The sequence below is a fragment of the Biomphalaria glabrata genome, chromosome 3 (genome assembly GCF_947242115.1).
Source record: "Biomphalaria glabrata chromosome 3, xgBioGlab47.1, whole genome shotgun sequence".
Classification (NCBI taxonomy): Eukaryota; Metazoa; Mollusca; class Gastropoda; family Planorbidae; genus Biomphalaria; species Biomphalaria glabrata.
Genome location: NC_074713.1, coordinates 18,650,577 through 18,673,151, shown reverse-complemented (window position 1 = coordinate 18,673,151; position 22,575 = coordinate 18,650,577). Strand labels below are relative to the sequence as shown.

The window sequence follows — 22,575 nt, the reverse complement described above, 5'->3', positions numbered from 1 at the left end:
GCCTGGAGAATGTGGGCGGGCACAGGAAATGTCCTAGGCTAAGAATTATCTTACACGTGGGTGAATTAGACTTAAGATGGGAGCGTCGAGAGGCACTTTGACTCGAGTAATCTCCTAGATCAAAGAGAGACGTGAGAGAAGGGGGGGGGGAGAAGGATTAGCTTGCCTTCAAACCAAGGTGGTGTCAACCGCGACCGTCCTTCAGACATCCGGCGGGCAAGACAAAAGAGATTGTGTGTTTACCTTTCCCCGATCAAGGGCAGATAAATGAAAGGACGCGCTTTAGCTATCTCCAATGTGGTCAACTAAGTCTAGCCTGGAGCGGAAAAGGTGGTGCGGGTGGAGAATTTAGGGGTAGGATGGGGAAATAATTAAAATAAAATAAATAAATAATGAAAAATAATAATTAATGCTGTGATAATTTAGAGCGACTCTGACAGCGAGTTTTTGACTTGTCACACTCCCCTGCCTTCAACTTTTACACCATTTTGAATGGACTTGAACTACAACTCAACAGACCACCTCGTGATTCCATCAGAATCTACTCCATACACATAATCAAAACATCCGCCATACTTTCTGTACAGTTTAATCACGTGCATACACTCCATAACAAAATAGCTGAAGGTAATAGAATCAAAGGGACATGTCATTAAAGTACTACAACCTCCCTGTCAGTAGGTAGACCTCCTTTCCTCTGGGTAGACCTCTCTGTCTCTAAGTAGACCTCTCTGTCTCTAAGTAGACCTCTTTGCCTTTAGGTAGAACTCTTTGCCTCTAAGTAGACCTCTCTGCCTTTAGGTAGACCTCTTTGCCTCTAAGTAGACCTCTCTGCCTTTAGGTAGACCTCTTTGTCTCTAAGTAGACCTCTCTGCCTTTAGGTAGACCTCTCTGCCTCTAAGTAGACCTCTCTGTCTCTAGGTCGACCCGTCTGCCTTGTCACAAATCGGAGTTTATCCATCCCTCCTCTAAAATAAAAGGTTTACACATTATAACTAACACTAAAAAATACACAAAAATTAAGACAAATAATTACTACTCTACAAGAGTGTGGTACTATCTTTCCAGAAAATATGACATGCATGATTTGTCGCAGACGTCATTTGACGCCCGTCGTTATAAGACACCATCCTTATCATTAATAATACATTTAGTTTTAACGACTCTTTACGCTTCTCAGAATTATGAATGAAAATAAAAGTTTCATATTAAGGGCTACCATATTGTTTTAAAACATTTATATCAAAGTATTGCAAGTAGTAAAACAGCATTATCTTAGCGCTGTGTCATGCATTTGAAAGCAGCCACAAAATCAGCCAGAAAAACTAATGGCTTAGCAGAGTTTCTAATTAACAACGTCTCGATGTAACCACGGGCTTGACAAATTGGCCATTACTTTTACCACCGGTCAACGCCAACACAACTGATGTATTCAACGCTCAAGCACTGACTGTAACTACTGTAACTAGTGTATGTAACATTGTTCTTTCGAGAATCAATGCATTTCTGTTAATGAAAGAATGTTTTGTTAGCTGAGTTTCCTTTTCATGTATTCGTGTACGCTAATTAGAGGCTTGAATATTATAACAAAGGAATATTCACGACAAGAGTAACACCATCAGAAAGTTACTGAAAGTAAAGATACTTGAAGACGGAAGACTAATCAGTGTAACCTCCACCATACTGCAATAAAATTAAACCATTTCTGACAACTACTTACTACACAACTATACAAGAAAAATAAATTACTAAATCCTTTCATTAACACAATAACTACTTTACACAACTTATAGAGCGATTATTTTTGCTTTTAATAGCTAATGAATGTTAAATTAATTAAAGCAAGCAAAATATAAAAACAAAGCTTATCTAAAGGGGAAGAACTCCGACCCTCAAACTATATTTACCAATAATCTACAAGTTATTTCCGTGATTGGATATCAAACAAAATAATTAATTACCAATAATTAATTGACTAATTGGGTATTTTTGTTTATTGATTCATGTTTTGTTAGGCTCAATAAATAATTGTATTAAAGTATCAACGTGATCGGAGAATATGTGATAGAGAAATAGCTTCGACAATTATTTAAGGGGACTAAACCCAACACATTTAGCAGTATCTGTTATTAATAATAAAGGATTAGTTTCTCTTGTCTGCGAATACTGAAGGGTTAGTTTCCCTTGTTGCTATTAAACAAAATAATTAATTAACAGTAATTAATTGTCTATTTGGTAACTTTTTTTATTGATTAATTTCCACTTGGTCCGAGAATGGGTGTGGGAGAAATAACGTGTATACACTTTTTACCCGGCAGACAGACAAAGTGAGGTAATGTAAGTTTTAAAAACAAACAAGCCCAATAGTCCAGACTCGTTACGACGGGTTTGCTTATCAACGAGCGATGCTGTTGGAACTGGAACTCTGTCGTTACGTGAGGACTACCTGAGTCAGGACAACATGTAGTACATACACACAAACTACAACAAAATGTTAGTGCACACACACACACACACTTTAACGCGCTTTACATTCAGGCACGCACACAACCACACACACAAACTTTAACGCGCTTTACATTCAGGCACGCACACAACCACACACACACTTTAACGCGCTTTACATGCAGGCACGCACACAACCACAGACCTATTATCAGTCTATAAAAGATTGTCTTGAACGAAATCGTAATGACAAAGAGGTGACGTCGCAAACAGCTTAATTATCTTCTTCATGATCTATCGTCATCATCGTCATCATCATTTCTCTACGTCCCATGGGTGCTAGGTGTTTCACGCTTCATTATAACAAGCAGTCACCAGCTTAACTATATTGACTATTTTTTAAGAACTAAAAACACGCTCCTGGTTAGGATTATGTGATTTTACAATCAGAAAAGAGATTTAAGACAAAGATAGACACAAAAACTCATTTATTTCCCTGGCAATCAAATCAGCGAATACAATTCAACTGATATAAACATTTCACATGTAACTACTGAGAACATCGGATGTGAATGTATATTTTGTTTTCTATAGTTATAATGTTGTTTGTTGTTGTTTTTTTTTGTGTCATGCACAAAATGTTAGACAAATTTCCTTATGGATCATAAAGATTATTATTATAATTATTATTATTATTATTATAACAAAAACAAAACATGATATTATTATTATTATGTTTCCCAAATCGGTCTATATAGACCCCCAGGGGTCTATGAGGACTTCCAAAAGGTCTACGAAGTGAAAAAAGAAAATTGGGGGTCTATGACCTATTAATGGGGGTCTATGACCTATAAATGGGGGTCTATGACCTATAAATGGGGGTCTATGACTTATAAATGGGGGTCTACGATAGTAGATCTCATTTCAGAACGTCGAGACTTTAAATTTCATTTCCCATTAATGAGTTGTACTTTAGTTCATCCTTTAAACTGTAACCCTGTTAGTCGAATGAATTTTTCTTTATTTTAAAATTTCAACATCTTAAAATAACTGAAGAAAAGTAAAGTTTTGGTTATTAGAAATTTGGCTTCATTTTGTCCTTGTCCAAAAGGTATTAAGTTAAGTCGCTATGAAACCATCTAAGGTGTAACATCATTTGAGACAATGCCAACATGATAAAATAATTTGAGATTAGAAATACTTTCCAATACTTTGAGTTCAGCAATGAGCCACAGTAGAAACAAAGGTTGATTAAACATCACAAATGGGAAGACGTATGTTTTAAACATTCCTATATCTGAAATCAAGATAAAAATTCCTCTAACCCACAATGCAGTTCAATAATGTAATGGTGAAACAAACTAGGACAATGTTCTGATGTAATTACTTGCAAACGACATACTTCTAAAAAAAGGTGGACTAGTTAACCTTGCCCGATAATATTGTGTTATTATTATCATATTTTCGTTTTGTTAATAAAAACAAATACATAAAGAACTACTGTTTACCTGACACTTTGATCCATTGCTCCTTCACACTGAAGTACGATAGTTGTCGAAAGGCTTATGTTTGACACTATTTTTTTCTAAGTTCTAGGTTGTTAAAGATCCAATTTTAAAACAAAAAAATTAAGCGGCAATCGGATGTAGTTTATTTAACAGACTTGATTCATAAATTTCATGAGGTTAACTTGCAGCTACAATGTGATAACCTAAATTTGATCAAAACGGAGGCATAATCTCAACGTTTCTTGAGAGGATTAAATTAATGAAGCATACATTGGACAGGATGAAATTTTCCAAATTTAAAACACTAAACATCATCTAATCGAGAAGTTTTAATATTAACCATAACTGAATTGAAGCCAAATATTGAAATTTTATTATCAAAGCTGCCCACCAATAGGCTTTTTATGTTTAGTCAATTCTTGTAATACATATAAAATTTTATTTTGCTTCATTTTAATTTTTTATTTCATCAATTAATATATATGGGCTTGAAATCACTGAGAAAAACACATTTGAGTTAATTGATTCTCATAAAAAATGCAGGGGTCTACCGAAAACTAGAAAACATGGCAAGGGGTCTACGAGACAAAAACGTTTGAGAACCACTGGTATAGACTACAATACAACACAATCTGTAGATATTATCATCTACTATATATGCGCAAAAATACCACTCAATGATCAAGAAATCTCTTAAACTGTCGTACAGATTCTTTTTATCTCCTAGGCGCGCACTAAGAACAGGTTTTGATAGATTCGTAATCTAACGACCGCAAATGGCGAAAAACCGCAAGCTCTATCAAATTTTTGTAAGCCGCAGTCTATGTAGAAAGCATGATGCGCAGAGTGAATAAATGAAATCAAATATTGATTCAAGAAAGAGAGAAAAAGAGACTGGGATTATACATCTCATTGTAACGGATTCACTCATTCACGGGCTCAAAAGTGTGTTAGGGGGGAATCGTCAAAATGTCGCCTTTTTATTGAAATTATTTAAAAATAAATAAAGGGGAGGGGGAGTTCCGGACATCAAAACGCCATGAAGCCTGGGAACAAATCAACGGGCGTAGCCGGTGTGTGATTATATAGATCTGTCCAAAGTTAAGTCTGCAGAAACCTGTAAGAAACAGGAAGCAGTGAATAACGATGTCAACACTATAGCAATCTGTTCACCACTTGGAGCCATAATGGAATAAAGTTTGGGACATGGTCATTCTGGGGTCATTTTGGGGTCTCGGGTTTGGGTCTAGGGGAAGGTTTTTTTGGATTTTGAATTTCGGAATTTTCTGGACGCTTACACATCATGGGAAAGTATGTGTTTGGTTATTGTGCTTGCCACATGACACACTGCTCGTCAACCGTCGGCTAAAGAAACATGTGACCTTTACATCATCTGCCCAAATAGATCGCAAGGTCTGAAAGGAGGCAATTGATAAGGAAATAAAACTCAAAAGCATAACTCAATACAATGTAAGTACAAACAAACACACCGACACACACACACACATACAATATACAATTGCACAATACATACTAGAAAGTATTCGCTCAATTCTACTCCTCTACAAATCTCCAGCAATTGTCCAATCTAAATCTTTATTGATGTCGTGACCTTTAGATTGCAACAATTTTCAAAGAGATTTTTTCCCATTCCAAGCATATTACCATCGTTATGACGCAATTATGCTAATCTACAAGCACTCATTAAGCATTCAGAAAGAGCAGACGATGGAGCGGACACGTGACTCCACATTCCCGCCTCATGCAGTCTGCTGATACAGAGGACAGTCTGGTGCGGAGCGTAGTTTTACAACTGATCTTACAAAATGCGTTGAAAAAAAAAAGTTATTAATGCGACTGTTTGTTAACAAATTGAACTCCCTCAGGGCTTACAATGGAGTTTCAGATATGACAGCAAGATGGAAAGATACCAACGGGCAATGTATTCGATTCCTATGATTAAAGATGAGTGCAGTGTTTCACATGTCCCGCAGGGTACATAAATGCATGTTTATTGTATTTTCTATACAGTCGTTCACCCCTGCAGAAGTTTATCTTTGTTTTTGAGTGTTTCCCATAGCTAGGCGCACCAAGAGACCTGCATATGTTCCCACAAAATCACGTGGTCCGCCGGGGGGGGGGGTATTCACGTTTTCTTTTCCTTCTGTGACTTCTACAAGGGCATTTCTTTTGGCCTAAAATGTGTCCCACGACAATGGTGAGAGCTCTCCAGCTTCCTGCTGCTTTCCTCTATGCCAGTGAGGGCAAAATGGCATCTGAGTTGATCTATAAAGCGCTTATGGGGGCACACTTGTCACACCTCTGTCCTTCTTGCCAAATAGATAGCCTTTGGCATGAGATCGAGCCCATGCGAGATAAGAGTTTGACGCAGTGAAGCTGTCGAGTGTTAAGAAGTGCTTCTATGCAGTCCACATCAACCTCCAGCAGGGCATGGTTACTTTTATGGTATTCTTGCCAATGTCCTTAATGGAATGAAGACACATTTGTTGGAAGCATTTGATGAGCCCTAGATGCCTTCTATGAAGTTCTTCCACTCTTCTAGTTCATAAGAGTTTGACGCAGTGAAGCTGTCGAGTGTTAAGAAGTGCTTCTATGCAGTCCACATCAACCTCCAGCAGGGCATGGTTACTTTTATGGTATTCTTGCCAATGTCCTTAATGGAATGAAGACACATTTGTTGGAAGCATTTGATGAGCCCTAGATGCCTTCTATGAAGTTCTTCCACTCTTCTAGTTCGTAAGTTATAATTATGTTCATTGTTCTTTTATTCAAAGTTTTTATCTGTCCATGTTCCAAAAGTTTTAGTTTACACAAATTTAAGAGATGCTTTTAAAAGAAGATGACCGATTGGCAACTTCCATTCGTTCATTGATTAACAGGCAGGTTAATTTAAGGTCAACATTTTTGAAGGTTCAGGTATATTGGCACAGTGGTTGGACCAGTTAAATAGGTGAGCTCTTAGTACGAGTCATTTAGCCTAATCATAGGCCCAGTCATATAGGTAGGTAAACACTTAGACTAAATCGTATATATATATACATACAGGGCTTTTTTGGGACGGCACTCACCGGTACGGCGTACCGTCACCTTTTTGAAAAAAATATTACTTTTCTTGTATTTTAATGTATATTATTAATTTTTAGTAGTTAAAAGTTAGGCAATCAACTGAGTACCGGCACCTAATCTTTTATCTTATCTAATACAGACGTTACTTCAAAAAAGAAGATGATTACTTCCAACGCGTCATGCATTTAGTCATGCATATTAACCAATGACTTAAATTCTGCCAAGTCACTGGTTTTCCTGGCTAGCTCAGGCAACCCATTCCATGCTCTAATAGCACTAGGGAAGAAGGAGTATTTGTACAAAATTGTCCTAGCATATGGGACGAGGAATGTGCCTTAATCTTTGTGTCTTTCAGAGTATTTTATTAAATTTGGTTTTTGTATTTGAAGATTATGGTTCAGTGTTTTATGTATAATTGCTACTTTACTTTTGAGTCTTCTGTCCTGAAGGCTTTCTAAATTTAGTGATTTTAATAAAGCTGTTACTCTAGTCAAATGTGAATATTCGTTTGTTATGAATCTCACTGCTCTATTTTGTGTCTGTTCCAGTTTCTTAATGTTTTCTTGAGTTGAGGGGTCCCAAACGGAGGATGCATATTCTATTATTGATCTAACCAAGGTTAAATAACATTTTAATGTTCTTATTTGCTTTATAGAAATTTCTTTTAATAAACCCTAATGCTTTGTTTGATTTGTTTATAGTTTCATCAATATGTGGATTCCATGACAGCTTTTTCATTTATTATAACACCTAGGTATTTTGCGTTTTTAGTCTGTGTTACTGGTTTGCCATGAATAAGATAAGTGGAATTAATTTGTTTTAGTTTTTTTGTTACTCTTAGCAACTGACATTTTTCTGGGTGGAAAGACATGCTCCAATTTGATTCCCATTTTGTAATTCATCTAATTCTCTTTGTAAAATATCTGTGTCTTGTGTTGTTTTTATTGTTCTATATATTTGGCAATCATCTGCAAATAATCTGACTTTTGTTCCTGAAGTAATGCAATTTGGTAAATCATTTATGTAAATTAAAAATAATAGTGGACCCAAGACTGTTCCTTGAAGTACACCTGAGTTTACTGTTATCGGTGTTGATTTAGAGCCATTTATTATTACAGTTTGTTTTTTCACTACCAGAAAATCTTTAATCCACTGATGCAGTGGACCATTAATGCCGAAATATTTTAATTTTAAGCAAACTATGGCGGTAAACTTTGTCAAAAGCCTTGGAAAAATCTAGTAAGATAGCATCTATTTGTTCACTGTTATCTTAACCTTTTGAAAAATCATCAATTAGTCCTATTAGTTGTGTTTCACGTGATCTATATTTCCTAAAGCCATGTTGGTATGGGGTGAGGACATTATGTTTATCTAAGTGGTTTATGATGTTGCTACATATTATGTGTTCTAGGATTTTACATGTGATGCTGGTAAGTGATACTGGTCTGTAGTTTCCTGGGTCAGATTTTTCTCCTTTTTTAAGCTTCTTTCCAGTCCTTTGGTACTCTGCCCTGGTTAAGCGATGCCTGAAAGAGTATTTTGAACACTGGGGCTAGCTCATTGCTTAGTTCTTTGAGTAATCTAGCTGGAATACCATCAGGTCCAGACGCTTTATTTGGTTTGGTGTTGGCTAATAGTTTTTGAATTCCATTTTCTTGTACTACTATTTCTATGTTGTCTACTTGGTTCAAATAAAGTAATATGTCTTTGTCTCCTGGGGCTGAGAATGCTGATGCAAAGTATTTGTTTAGGATGTTTGCTTTAGTTTCATTATCATTATGTATTATGTTCATCTTTTAATGGCGCTATGCCTGTTGTTTCCATTTTCTTAGACTTAATGTATTACCATAGGTTTTTGTTGTTATCTTTAGATATTACATTGCTTATATATTCACTCTGCAGCTGTCTGCTTACTTTTTGGGTTAAGTGTTTAATTTTTATATACTTTTTGTAAACTCTTTCTGCCTTAGTTTCTTTAAATTTTCTATATAGGCTTTCCTTCTGTTTACAAAGCTTCTTTAGTCTATTATTAAACCAGCATTTATTTATTTTGTTTGATGTGTATCTAGTTGGTATATGATTTTCTAAAATACTTTTAAGATGGTTTTTAATGAAATTCCAGAGGTCATCGACTGGTTAGTTAATGTCTTTTTCTAATAAGAATGTTTGTTGAAAGTTTAATGCAGCTTGGTGTAGTTGTGTTAGGTTACATTTATTCCAGAGTAAGATTTTTCTTTTGGGTTTTGTGTTGGCTACTGCTTTTATCTGACTGTGTATTTTTATGATCTCATGGTCTGATAGACCTGGGATAATATCATAATCAACTACTAATCTAGATCTGTTGGTTAAGAAGAGATTTAATGTGTTGTTAAATCTAGTTGGTTTTTTAATGATTTGATCTAAACTTGAGTTGTGTAAAGTTTCTATGAAAAGCTCATTTATGTCCTTAAGGTTTTGGTGTTTATCTATGGTCAGTGTTTTCCAGTTTATATCAGGTAGGTTGAAATCACCCATAATCCAAAAAACTGCATTTTTATTTGTCTCTTTAATCACTGAATACCGGCACCTATTTTTTATAAAAAAAAAGCACTGTATATAAATATTTCCATATATATATATAAAGAGAGAGAGAGAGAGAGGGGCCTGTTATAGGAGAAGAAACATATAAACATTCTAAGCAATAGATTTGATGAAAGAAGAAACATATAAACATTCTAAGCAATAGATTTGATGAAAGAAGAAACATATAAACATTCTAAGCAATAGATTTGATGAAAGAAGAAACATAAACATTCTAAGCAATAGATTTGATGAAAGATGAAACATATAAACATTCTAAGCAATAGATTTAATGAAAGATGAAACATATAAACATTCTAAGCAATAGATTTGATGAAAGAAGAAACATAAACATTCTAAGCAATAGATTTGATGAGAGAAGAAACATATAAACATTCTAAGCAATAGATTTGATGAAAGATGAAACATATAAACATTCTAAGCAATAGATTTGATGAAAGATGAAACATATAAACATTCTAAGCAATAGATTTGATGAAAGATGAAACATATAAACATTCTAAGCAATAGATTTGATGAAAGATGAAACATATAAACATTCTAAGCAATAGATTTGATGAAAGATGAAACATATAAACATTCTAAGCAATAGATTTGATGAAAGAAGAAACATATAAACATTCTAAGCAATAGATTTGATGAAAGATGAAACATATAAACATTCTAAGCAATAGATTTGATGAAAGATGAAACATATAAACATTCTAAGCAATAGATTTTATGAAAGATGAAACATATAAACATTCTAAGCAATAGATTTGATGAAAGAAGAAACATATAAACATTCTAAGCAATAGATTTGATGAAAGAAGAAACATATAAACATTCTAAGCAATGGATTTGATGAAAGAAGAAACATATAAACATTCTAAGCAATAGATTTGATGAAAGAAGAAACATATAAACATTCTAAGCAATAGATTTGATGAAAGATGAAACATATAAACATAACATTCTAAGCAATAGATTTGATGAAAGAAGAAACATATAAACATTCTAAGCAATAGATTTGATGAAAGATGAAACATATAAACATTCTAAGCAATAGATTTGATGAAAGATAAACGCTGTTCTAGCTAGAATAAAAAAAAAAGTAATATAAATGTAATATAAATGTATCTGTGTGACGTTGTTCGTGTGTATGTGTGTGCACATGTGTGACTGTGTGTTTATTGCTTGCTGAGATTGACGGCCTGCAGAAAATAAATTAATTGGCTTAATAACGGGGGGACAAAATTAAACCATTTTTTTATTATTTATCCAAAAGATTTCCTCTTCCTCTATAAAACCAATAATTTTATTGTCATTGAAAGTATTGATTTTAATTTGCTGGCGTATTCAAATTATCTGGACTTTGACGTGGAGCTTGCTGGGTTTTGTTATAAGATAAATTTTGAAGCGACATTTTCCCACATTGAAACTCTATGATGTAATGTTCGTCTAGAGGTAAAGAAACACAAATATTGTTCGACTTCAAGGTCAAACGGAATATTTGTTCAGGTCAGTGACATATATAACGTATAGGCCTTTGAAATTGTCATGTGTAATTGGATAAAGTGACTTTAAGACCATATAACGAAAGTTGTCAGTAACATGCAAAAAACCAGAAAAGCATACAAAAATACTTTTTTTTCTACAATAATAATAAACATTAGCAAAAAAAAAAAAAAAACATATAAAGATTTGCATATTATAAGGACAATACCACCATTATAGAGCTCATAGTGCGATTGTTGTTCTGTTAATAACTAATGAATGTTTGATTAAAAAACAAAAGAACATTCTCCTGAACATTATTTTGTTCAACTCTCTTTGGAAATACTCGATGACGTATAATACGTTACATTTTTTTTTCATTCCCGAGCCAAATTTTATACATTTTTTTTTTACTTTAAAAATTATAATGGTCCACAAGAGTTTTCCCCGTGTGTCCAACAAGCTAGTAATTCTTTTCTAAGCGATATACATTAACTTTTAAATCTATAAAAAAAATCGTTAGTTGTTTTTAAGGTCCCGTTCGTACGCTCTGGTTTTTTTAAGCTTCCACGAAGTTACAAATTTTATATACGTAACAAAATAGATTTGAATAATAAGTTTTAACAGTGAAATATCCATAACTCTTTGATTATCTTCTTAACGAATCTAAGAATTAAGAACTTTCACAAGCTTTAGCAATACCATAATGACCCATCCGTGACTTTCAATTTTCCCACAACTTTCACAGAAGTCATTATCTACTCTGGAAAGATCTTTATTGTCTCTATTCTTTGTCTTCGCCTTTTCTCTAATCAAAGTTTCCTCTCAGCATTAAAGATCGTATTCGAATTTTGTGTTTTGAAGTCCTCATCTGCCTCCATTACTTTTTTTAAAAACTAATACGAAAAAAAAAAGTCCCAGCCATCTGCATGGAAAGCAGCTTTTCAGAGTTTCTAGCTTGACGTCTGTCAATGCAGAACTGAAATATCAAGTTTCAGATTGAGGTTAGAAGCTGAAACCTGAGAATATATGATGTGATGTTCCTGAGAAATCTACCTCTCTTCTAGGCTGCTCACAATGAAGAGTTTGAACCTTATGGTCACGAAGAGTTCACATGACAAGCCCCAAAGTCATTCAAGAAAGCAAACTTCTACCACGGGTCATCTTCCTTGTCAACGAATGATAAAAAAGACATGGTAAACAGTCACATCCAAATTTGGAAGCGAAACGACAAACAGTTTTATGTTTACTGTTATTAAATTTTAAAACCTAAACATCAAAATATTACGTTATAAAATAGCATTATCCTAGTGTTAGGTTATTTATTTGAAAGCAGCTTTTTCGTTTAAGTATAGTGCAATATCTACAGTGTTACAGTCTCATCATCTTATAGGTCATTATAGGACTAATAACTCCAGTGTCAGTTCACTTAGTTGATTCATCATCACGTTCATCTCCACTGTTGTAATGTACTTAAACAGCTTTATCTCCACTGATGTGATGTTCTTAAACAGCTTTATCTCCACTCTTGTAATATCTTAAAACAGTTTTATCTCTACTGTTGTAGCGTCTTAAAACAGGTTTATCTCCGTGGCTCGGTGTCTTTTCAGACAAAATAAAAGAGCTTTGTCTCAAAGATTTCCATAAAACATTTTTGTCACGTTCTGAAATTGTAAAAAAAAAAAAAATTGGGGGAGAAACAAACCGAGAAGCAAAACAAGCCGAGTGCTCCATCCTGGTGATCGATAATCGGTGACAGAGAGGTGACCGATCTTAGAGGAGGAGGCAATGTTACGATCTGGAGTTAAGATGTTCCTCACTTAACAGTAGGAAAGCATGTGTGTGTGTGTAACTGTAAACTTGTAGGAGGGTGAGTTACTAACTATTGTAGATGTCAAATAAATGTATATACAAACGTCCTAGATTGGTATTTTGTTTTTTTAAAATGCGCTGGAGAAATAGAAACAGTGCGGGTTGGAGAAATAGAAACAGTGCGGGTTGGAGAAATAGAAACAGTGCGGGTTGGAGAAATAGAAACAGTGCGGGTTGGAGAAATAGAAACAGTGCGGGTTGGAGAAATAGAAACAGTGCGGGTTGGAGAAATAGAAACAGTGCGGGTTGGAGAAATAGAAACAGTGCGGGTTGGAGAAATAGAAACAGTGCGGGTTGGAGAAATAGAAACAGTGCGAGTTGGAGAAAAAGAGAAAAAAAAGTTGCAATGATGAGGGATGGCCGTTAAAGCGCTTGGATTCCGAACCAGGGGTCCCGGGTTCGAATCCTGAAGAAGAATGGGATTTTTTAATTTGGGATCTTTGGGCGCCTCTGAGTCCACCCAGCTCTAATGGGCATCTGATATTCGTCGGAAAAAGTAAAGGCGGTTGGTCTTTCGGCTTGTCACATGACACCCTCGTTAACCGTCAGCCACAGAAACAGATGAGCTTTACATCATCTGCCCTCTAGATCACAAGGTCTTAAGAAAGAGCAACTTTACTTTAACTTTTGTAGAGGTGGAAAGAAGAGCTAGAAGAGAAAATAAGGAGAGAAATGGAGAGTGAAGAGGAAGTAGATGAGAGAATGATGATAGAGTGACAGAAAAAGAACAAGAAAAGACAGATAAACTAAGAGAGAGAAAGAGATGAGGATAGAGTTGATAGAAGAGCAGGAAAGAAGTGAGAGAAACCAACAAAGATCTAAGAGAGAGAGAGAGAAGAGAGAGATGAAACATAAGAGAGAGAAATGACAGGAGTTAAAAAAAAAGAATACAATTCAAAGAGAGAGAGAGAGAGAAGAGAAAGGAGAGAATGAAAAGATCTAGAAGAAAGCGCGAAGAGAACGAGAGAAAAAATAGAAATGAAAGAGAAATCGTATAAGAGAATTTGAAAAAGAGGGAGCTGGAAGAGGAGAAGAAGGAGAGAGTATGGCGGAGAGGGACACGGTGAAGAAGGACGACGAGAGGGAAGCTTACAAGACACGAAAATGATTCCTCCATAGAGTGAGAGGTCGAGCATATCTTGCAGACGACTTTTTTTTCCTCACTCATACTTCGCTTGAGCTCTGTAATAAAAGTGAAAACAAACAAACAAAAACAAAGTGTAATTAAGTGGATATTAAAACACAGACTGGTATCGATTCTAACAACTTGTTTGGCTGGAAAGTTAAATAGAGACTCAGTTAGCTCTCGTTCATTGAATTGCATGTTTTGCAAACACAATTGCCGAGCGGAATCGATTGCGAACTCGGCACGTGCTTTGATTGATAAGTATCGAGTACTGCTCATCTCTCTCTCTCTCTCTCACATCGAGTTTCTGTTTGCCCCTCTCTCTCACTCCCTCAGTCATTCCTGCCATTTAACTCCGTGATTTATATCGCTGAGGCCATTGCGACAAAACAGCCCGGAGTATCAAAGTGATGGATTACTTCTTTCTAACTCTCCATCTGTTTGTGATCTTCATTCACTCCTAGCGCCACTTCGAAAGGTAAGTTGCTTGTCTTCTTGATAATAGACAGACAGACTAAAAGATAGCGAAACCGATTTGTCACTTTCAATTATTTAACTCGGTTAAATGTAGGTCATTCTAGAGCAGACCAAAATTCCTAGGAGAAGATTAAGTTGGAAGTTTTTAGAGTAATGTTTTAAAGTGATTTCAAATTATTTCATGTTTACGGTAATTTAAGTCACAGTAAAAACCACTTTGCCGACAAAAATATCAGTACAAAACAAAATGAACTAGGTGGGGGTTGAATAGGTATACGTTCGTCTGCTTAAGGTCGTGGGTTTAAGTCCTGATGGAGATATGGAGATTTTGATTTGTGATTTGGGGGTCTGACCTCACTGGTAGTCATTTTAATGATTGTTAAAGATTGACCTGGGACAAAGTTTGATGTTAGTTTCAAGATTAGTGTAATTGATTTACAAGATTAATCTCTGACTTGATTAGGGGATAAACCTTATGAGACAGAACATTGGACCAGAAATAATAGTACAAACAAAATGAACTACATAAATAGCTGGACACTTTAGTAGCTTGTTAAAGCCTTAGCTCGTTTGCCCGGGCCCTTGACATTCAACAGGCACCTTCGTGCTTGCAATAAACAGTCAACGAGATATTAACAGTATAAATGTTTAATGAGATAACTGTTAAAGGGACTACGATGAATTTTGTTTCTCTTTAGCGAAACTCGACCCTGGCAGCGCCAGAGAATGACTACTCGTTCATTTCTAACATAATAATAATAATACCATGTTGCAAAGTTAATACACCAACACATGGCTTTGACACATAATTTGATGAATAAGCATACTCCTCCTTATTACAATTATTAGCCACAAAAGGTTCTCGAGCTTACTGACCATCTGCTGTACTGGGATATGCCTATTTTGACCGACCAAACGGTAGATTTTAATCGCCCTGATCTGCTGTTGATTGAATTTAAAAAAAAAAAAGCTGCTACGATTATTGACATCGCCGTACCAGTGTCTCATAATTAAAAAAAAAAAACTGAAATGGAAAAACAAAGAAAATATGGGAAACATAGGCTTGGCTTAGTCATGGCTTATGAAAGTTATCCAAAATAGCCATATACCCCATTGTTACATCAATCGAAGGGATAATGACAACTGACCTCACAAATACCTTCAAGGCCCTTAAACATTCCTAGAAGATTGTCGTTGCCTGTCAAAGGGCGGTACTGCTGCAGACCTGCCACGTCACCAGAAAATTCCTCAGTGGACACTGATAAAGGGACTACTATCAATCAATTTTGTTTCTCTTTAGCGAAACTCGACCCTGACACTGTCAGAGAATGAATACTCGTTGGTTTCTAACATAATAATAATAATAATAATAATAATGAATTTTATTTCTCTCTTACGAAACTTGACCCTGGCAGTGCCAGCGAATGAATATTAGTTTGTTTTTCACATAATAATGATATAATCATCTTTACTATCCTTGAGTACATGTATCTTACAATTGGGCATAACACATAACAAAACATCCAATAGCAACTGGTAGTCACGGTAGAACACAACATAAACGTTGGTACCACAGTTTCATGTGAACCTTACACCAAACATGATTCCATGAATTCATTGCCGAACGAACAAAAGAGTTCTTCACTTCTGATCTGTTTCTTGATTGTAATGATGAAGTCCAGACCCATTGGGGTGTTCAGTTTAAACTCTTGATATTAAAACATTTCATTAAAACTATGTTCCTCGAATAGGTGTCCAAGTGAGGGTTTGTAGCGTAAACTGCATTTATTAATGGAGCTATATAAATGATATCATTTTTATTATTTATAAGACAGATAATTGTATTGTCCACACAAATGGACATTCAGTATGACTACACTAGTCCACCTCAGCGATACTATTATAACAATAACAATAGAGATGCAAACACGAACACCATTCACGTAAAGACACACACACAAACAAACGCACAATTGTTGTGTTAATTGTATGCAAGAGACTTCTAATTGATTGGCTGAACTGCTAGACCTAACACTAAATGTTCTACTTTGCATGAATTCAATGATTAGAGGGAGCGCATGGTGTTTAATTGGTAAAGCACTTGGCTTACTAACCGATGGGTCCTGGGTTCGAATCTTGGTGAAGACTGGTATTTTTAATTTTGGACTTTTAAGGGCGCCCCGGAGTCCACCCAACTCTAACGGTACCTGACAAGAGTTGGGGAAAGTAAACGAGGTTGGTCGTTGTGTTGGCCACATTGCACCCTCGTTAACCGTCGGCCCAGGTGACCATACATCATCTACCCTATAGATTACAAGGTCTGAAAGGGTACTTTACTTTTTTTTCAATGATTAGAATGATTAAGATTTCTCTTTATTGTTCTACTGTTTACTTGTATATGTACTATTTAAACGCAACCTCTGTCAACAATGAAATCATACCAAGACACAAATAGTGACTAATAAAATAGCTTTTAAAACAACTCTGTTGCATTTTATGTTTCGGCAGACAATCTTCTCCCTTTGCAAATGTGACTAAAGAGACCAATCCTTGATACACAGCTGCAGTCACAGGTTGGGCATATATAATCACCAGGCGCCGTTGTGCTTTCATCCTTCTACTCCTTGTGTGTATGGTGAATTGTATCTGCAATCCAGGGCCCTTCCTATATGCTTGCTCTCCGTGTGGATCTATCCAGTGCCAATTTTTCCCAACTGTAAGTGTCGATTTCTGTCTCGTTGGCTAACATCAATTAAGCTTAAAAGTAGTCGGCCTGCGGATCGCTTGCCTTCTATTAAATCACATACAGAAGGTCTTGTGGGAGTCGACCTTGTTTCATTCTGTCGTGACGTCGGACCTACGACGTGACATGAGGTATAGGTCTAAACTGTCCACAGGTTGTGTCGTCGCAGATCAGTGTTGAGGCCTTCTCTAACGATTGGTCCCGGTCCACTCGTAACTTTAGCCAGGTGGAGCAACTGGAGCATTATCCAGGTGGAGCAACTGGAGCATTAGCCAGGTGGAGCAACTGGAGCATTAGCGAGGTGGAGCAACTGGAGCATTAGCGAGGTGGAGCAACTGGAGCATTATCCAGGTGGAGCAACTGGAGCATTAGCGAGGTGGAGCAACTGGAGCATTAGCGAGGTGGAGCAACTGGAGCATTAGCGAGGTGGAGCAACTGGAGCATTAGCGAGGTGGAGCAACTGGAGTATTAGCGAGGTGGAGCAACTGGAGCATTAGCGAGGTGGAGCAACTGGAGCATTAGCGAGGTGGAGCAACTGGAGCATTATCCAAGTGGAGCAACTGGAGCATTATCCAGGTGGAGCAACTGGAGCATTATCCAGGTGGAGCAACTGGAGCATTATTGAAGGTTTATCTTGTATGTACGAGGTTAACAATAAGCCGTAAAAACCAAACATTACATTTAGTCAAACTATTTGATTTTAAATAAGATCATTAAGAAATACTTGTAGGCATACTTTTAGGGTACTTCACTACTACGCTAATTTACAACATTAGTGGTTGCATTGTTTACGACATCAAACATACTATATCATAAAGGTAATTACATAGTGACTGCAATACAGTTTTTAAATTAAACCACCTTAATGAACAATATTGTATGTTCACATCTGTAAGTCTGCTTACTCTGTGTTCCAGTTTTTTGTTAACACTTTCTCTCCGTAATTATTGTCCTCATTTCGATAGTATTATTCACTTTGCTCATTTATATTTCACTCTCCTGTTAGGATTAAACTTCAATAACTTTTTTATTTGTTATCAGAAAATTGTATATTTGTTATTGAATTATAGGACAATGCATGCCCATTTTACACAAATTAAAGTTTATAAATCCAAAATCAATTTAGTTTAATGGAGGTTAAATCAACGTTGGCATTGTCAATTAGGAGAGAAAGAGTTAATATCCATCACTAAACAATTCAACCACAGAGCAAAAGTGAAGAAAAACCTTATAAAAAAGCTTTAAAAAAAATACAACTTATATTAAGTATAAAGTGTAATTGTATAAATTTGTCTGGTAATTATACGTCCGTTTCATCTAAACATAAAAAATCTGTACGATTAGAAATATTTTTTTTACCAATTGTTTCGGTTTAGCTTTTAGCTTTCTTAATGCAATATGATCCTATCTCTTGTCTGGACCAGTTGTGAAGGGGGAGGGAAGAAGGGGGTATCTTGGTGAATGTTTACATGATCGTTTTTGAAGGCATAAAAAATGTTCACTCAGGGCTCAAGAGTCCTCAAGGGGAATAATTTAACTTATACCACCACATCTGTCAAGTACGATTTCTTCCTCTTGTTCAAGATACTAAACAAAATAATTTATTACCAATAGTTAATTTACTAATTATTTAATTTTTAAAAATTCATTTTTGTGTTGTCAGCCAAAAGAAATAATTGTGCAAAATTTCAGTCTTATCTAAGATTGGGTGTGGGTGAAATAACGTGCATAAACTTTTTACCAGAGAAGACAGACATACAGACAGAGTGAGTTGATAATAAAAGAATGCGAAACTTTCAATTACAATCAATCACAAAATAGTTCAGCCACCATTTACAAAAAAAAAGTCACTTTCAACCTATCATTTTGAAAATGACATTTTTGTCTACCTATTTTTTTAAAAATCTGTTCCATTTCCTGGACATTTTGTTTCTCGCTAAGGTTTGTTTTTGTTTTAATTTTACAGACAAGAGGAGAGTCAACCTATTAAATATATACATCTTCAGTATAATACTACAAACTTTTTTTTTCAATTCGAACGACAGTTGAACAATGTTCAAAGATATCATGAAAGCCTTCAGTCCCATGGACATGACTTTCTTTATAAGGGCATCATATTTCAATAGAACGCAAGATCAAAGCAAAATTCTGAAAGACTTGTTTCCCCTGATAATAAAGAAAATATTTGGTATATTTAAACATCTGGCACGCGGGCACACATATACGAGGATCATCTTACGAAGTTGTCTGTATTAAAACTATTGTTTGTTAGTGACGCACACATTTGTATAATAAACAAGAAAACATTTCTTCGCCCACCTTCTGCTCTATACATGAGTCATGAGTGTCAATGTATTATGCACCAGGAGGCTCAATGACTCCGAATTGAGCCAACTTTTTGTTTTCTGGTTGTAATCCTATAGTCCTTAATCAACCAAGATCAGCTGCAAAGCAGCAGTTGTTTAATTTCAGAGTTGTCTCTCCTGAATGAATTACCATCCCTAATTAACGCGTCTCATCTACCCAGGTATAGAGTTAAAGCGCCCGATACTCTCTTTTTACAATCATTTCTCTGGATTTTTAAAAAATGTTTTAAGGAATTACCCTAACCACTGGAATACCCCACCCTATCCTCCATGACTGCAAACCAGTTGGTCCACGACTGTTTATATGATACTCACAAATAACCCTTAATGCTAAGGGTTTCTCCCCTACCCGCCACCAGCGTATGCGCATGGAAGAAGATGGTTTCTCCCCCAAGTTTGCCTTTGATGCTGTGTAACTTAGCAATATAGTTTTTATTCAAAAAGCATTAACAAAAATTCCTGTGATTAGCAGACCGTGTTTTAACTTGGAAAATACAAAATAGTTTTCCATAGCAACCAGTTTTTTGTTCAGCATTATGTTTTTTAAGTTTAATTTGACAGTGGCAACGTTTTGCTACAGAAATAACAAATAAACGCATATCTCAATGTCTTTGTCTTTATACGTTTTCATTCTAATGTCCGCCTAAATTAGTTTGTCTTTATCAGTCCGTATGTCTTTGTACATTATGTATCTGTCTGTATGTCTTTGTGCATTATGTATCTGTCTGTATGTCTTTGTACATTATGTATCTGTCTGTATGTCTTTGTACATTATGTATCTGTCTGTATGTCTTTGTACATTATGTATCTGTCTGTATGTCTTTGTACATTATGTATCTGTCTGTATGTCTTTGTACATTATGTATCTGTCTGTATGTCTTTGTACATTATGTATCTGTCTGTATGTCTTTGTACATTATGTATCTGTCTGTATGTCTTTGTACATTATGTATCTGTCTGTGTCTGCCAATATTTCACTTTTATTTATTCATAATTTACATTTTTATCACCCCTTAAAACTAAGATACTTTTTAAACTCTTTCTCTCCTAATTAAAGTTTCCATCGTTGATTTGACCACATAAATTAAATTAATTTTTGGATTAATAAACTTGAATTTGTGTTTTGTTCCTATAATTCTATACCAAAAGTAACGTTTTCTGATTACCAACAAAAATATTAAAGTTTAATCATAACTGGGTAGAATGTACAAATGTGAAAAAAGAAAAAAAATTCAGAACATGGGAAATAATTACGGAGATAAAGAGTTTTGACAATCAAACCAGAGTTTTCACTATATGGCCAATAAAGTGAGCTAGTCTTTTTTTCCACAAAGATAAACATAACTGTTAAAAATCTAGAAGATCGTTAGACTTGTTTTCTAAATTCTTGTCCAGGCTCCACCAATGAATTAGCAAGTTAATATAAGGACACATAATAATTATATAAACTAATGTATAAATTAAAAATTAAATTAATAATAATCATTCTTTTCCTTTTTTTAAAACACACAAAAACTGACCATTATAAACAGTATATATTTATATTCACTATTTTACATCTTAGAATTATACTTCAAAAAAATTTGGGTTTCCGTCTGAGACGGACCGAAAAATGCGTCGTTCAAATGTCAAGCATAGATAAAAGTCAATGGGAAATCCAATTTTCAAAAGCTCTTTAAAGTTTTTAGAATCTAAACGTGAAAGACGAAGATTTTGACAGCATAAAAACCAATGAACAAATGAGACTGATCTCCCTAAATTTATTCACAACCAAACCAAGCGTATAAGATGCCACGCAGAAAGAGTAGACTCTCAATGGTTATATAAGCTTTTTTTTGGCTTAATTTAACAAAACAAGAGTATCATTGCGTCGCGCTGTGAAAACTGGCGCACAGGTTGCTGAGGAAAAGAGAACAAAGCTGGCAGAAGAAAAACGCCAGAGAAGAAAAGCAAGACTAATGACACTAGCTCCAGCTGGAATAACCTGCACAGTGTGCAGCCGAACATTCCGCCGGGCTCACATAGGTATCGCCAGCCACATGAGGAGACACAACATCCCAATACAAAGCCCTCAGCCCGTTGGATGACAAAAGTGATCATCATCGAACCACGATGGACGAACTATATAAGCTTTTCCTTGTCTTAATGTTAACAAAACAAGACTCTACTGCATTTTCTACTGTGTCAACACAATTAATGATAATAATTCAATAATAATACTAATAAATAGAACACACACACAAAATACGTATCTCTAAGAAGATTGCATTGCCAGCGATAATCATTTTTTACAATATAAGGAATGTATTTTTTTTAAAATCATTTCTTGTGTTATCAGATAACAGATGAGATAGGCCATCATGCTGACTTCTTGTTGACCCAGTAAAACTGTGGGGAATTTCTAACATGTGTAGTTACATAACTAAACACTGTACATTTTGAACGGTCACTTCATATTAAAAGACACAGAGTGAAGGACCTTCCAAGACGTACAAGAGTCGTCGAAGGGACAACATTGTATTTAATAAAAAAAAAACAGAGAAATGAAAATCCAATAGTAATAATAATAATAATAATATTCCATACAGTGTACTAAAAGGGAGGGGGGTATGCTTCAGGTCTCATAGTGCCCCCCCCCTGGAAACGTCCGTCAGGGGATAAGAAGAGGCTAACTGGGATAGAATACTGCCTCCAGTGGGCTTCCAAAATACGTCATCTGGGGAACTCCGGACACAGGGATCAGTGCAGATCCATCTCGCATCCTGGCCTTAGGGTAGAATCCTTCCCGTTGGTCAATGGTCATCATAATAAGGTGCAGCCTCGACCCTTTATGGGCACTCGCTCTATAAGAAATTGGTTAGTTCTTACCTTAAAGATCTACTGACCTATAGGAAA

General features: G+C 35.5%; 1 protein-coding gene across 5 annotated transcripts in view; it reads left to right on the top strand.

Annotated features, from left to right (window-relative positions):
* Nucleotides 1-14,077: 14,077 nt before the first annotated feature.
* The window catches only part of LOC106057092 (uncharacterized), a 90,178-nt gene continuing 81,680 nt past the window's right edge, over nucleotides 14,078-22,575 (top strand). For 3 of the 5 annotated variants that reach the window (XM_056023853.1, XM_056023851.1, XM_056023848.1), the window contains exon 1: nucleotides 14,079-14,572. The gene's annotated coding sequence lies outside the window, so the exon portion shown is untranslated. Of the gene's footprint in view, nucleotides 14,573-22,575 lie in introns of all 5 variants that reach the window. The other 2 variants (XM_056023852.1, XM_056023849.1) reach the window with 1 other exon arrangement.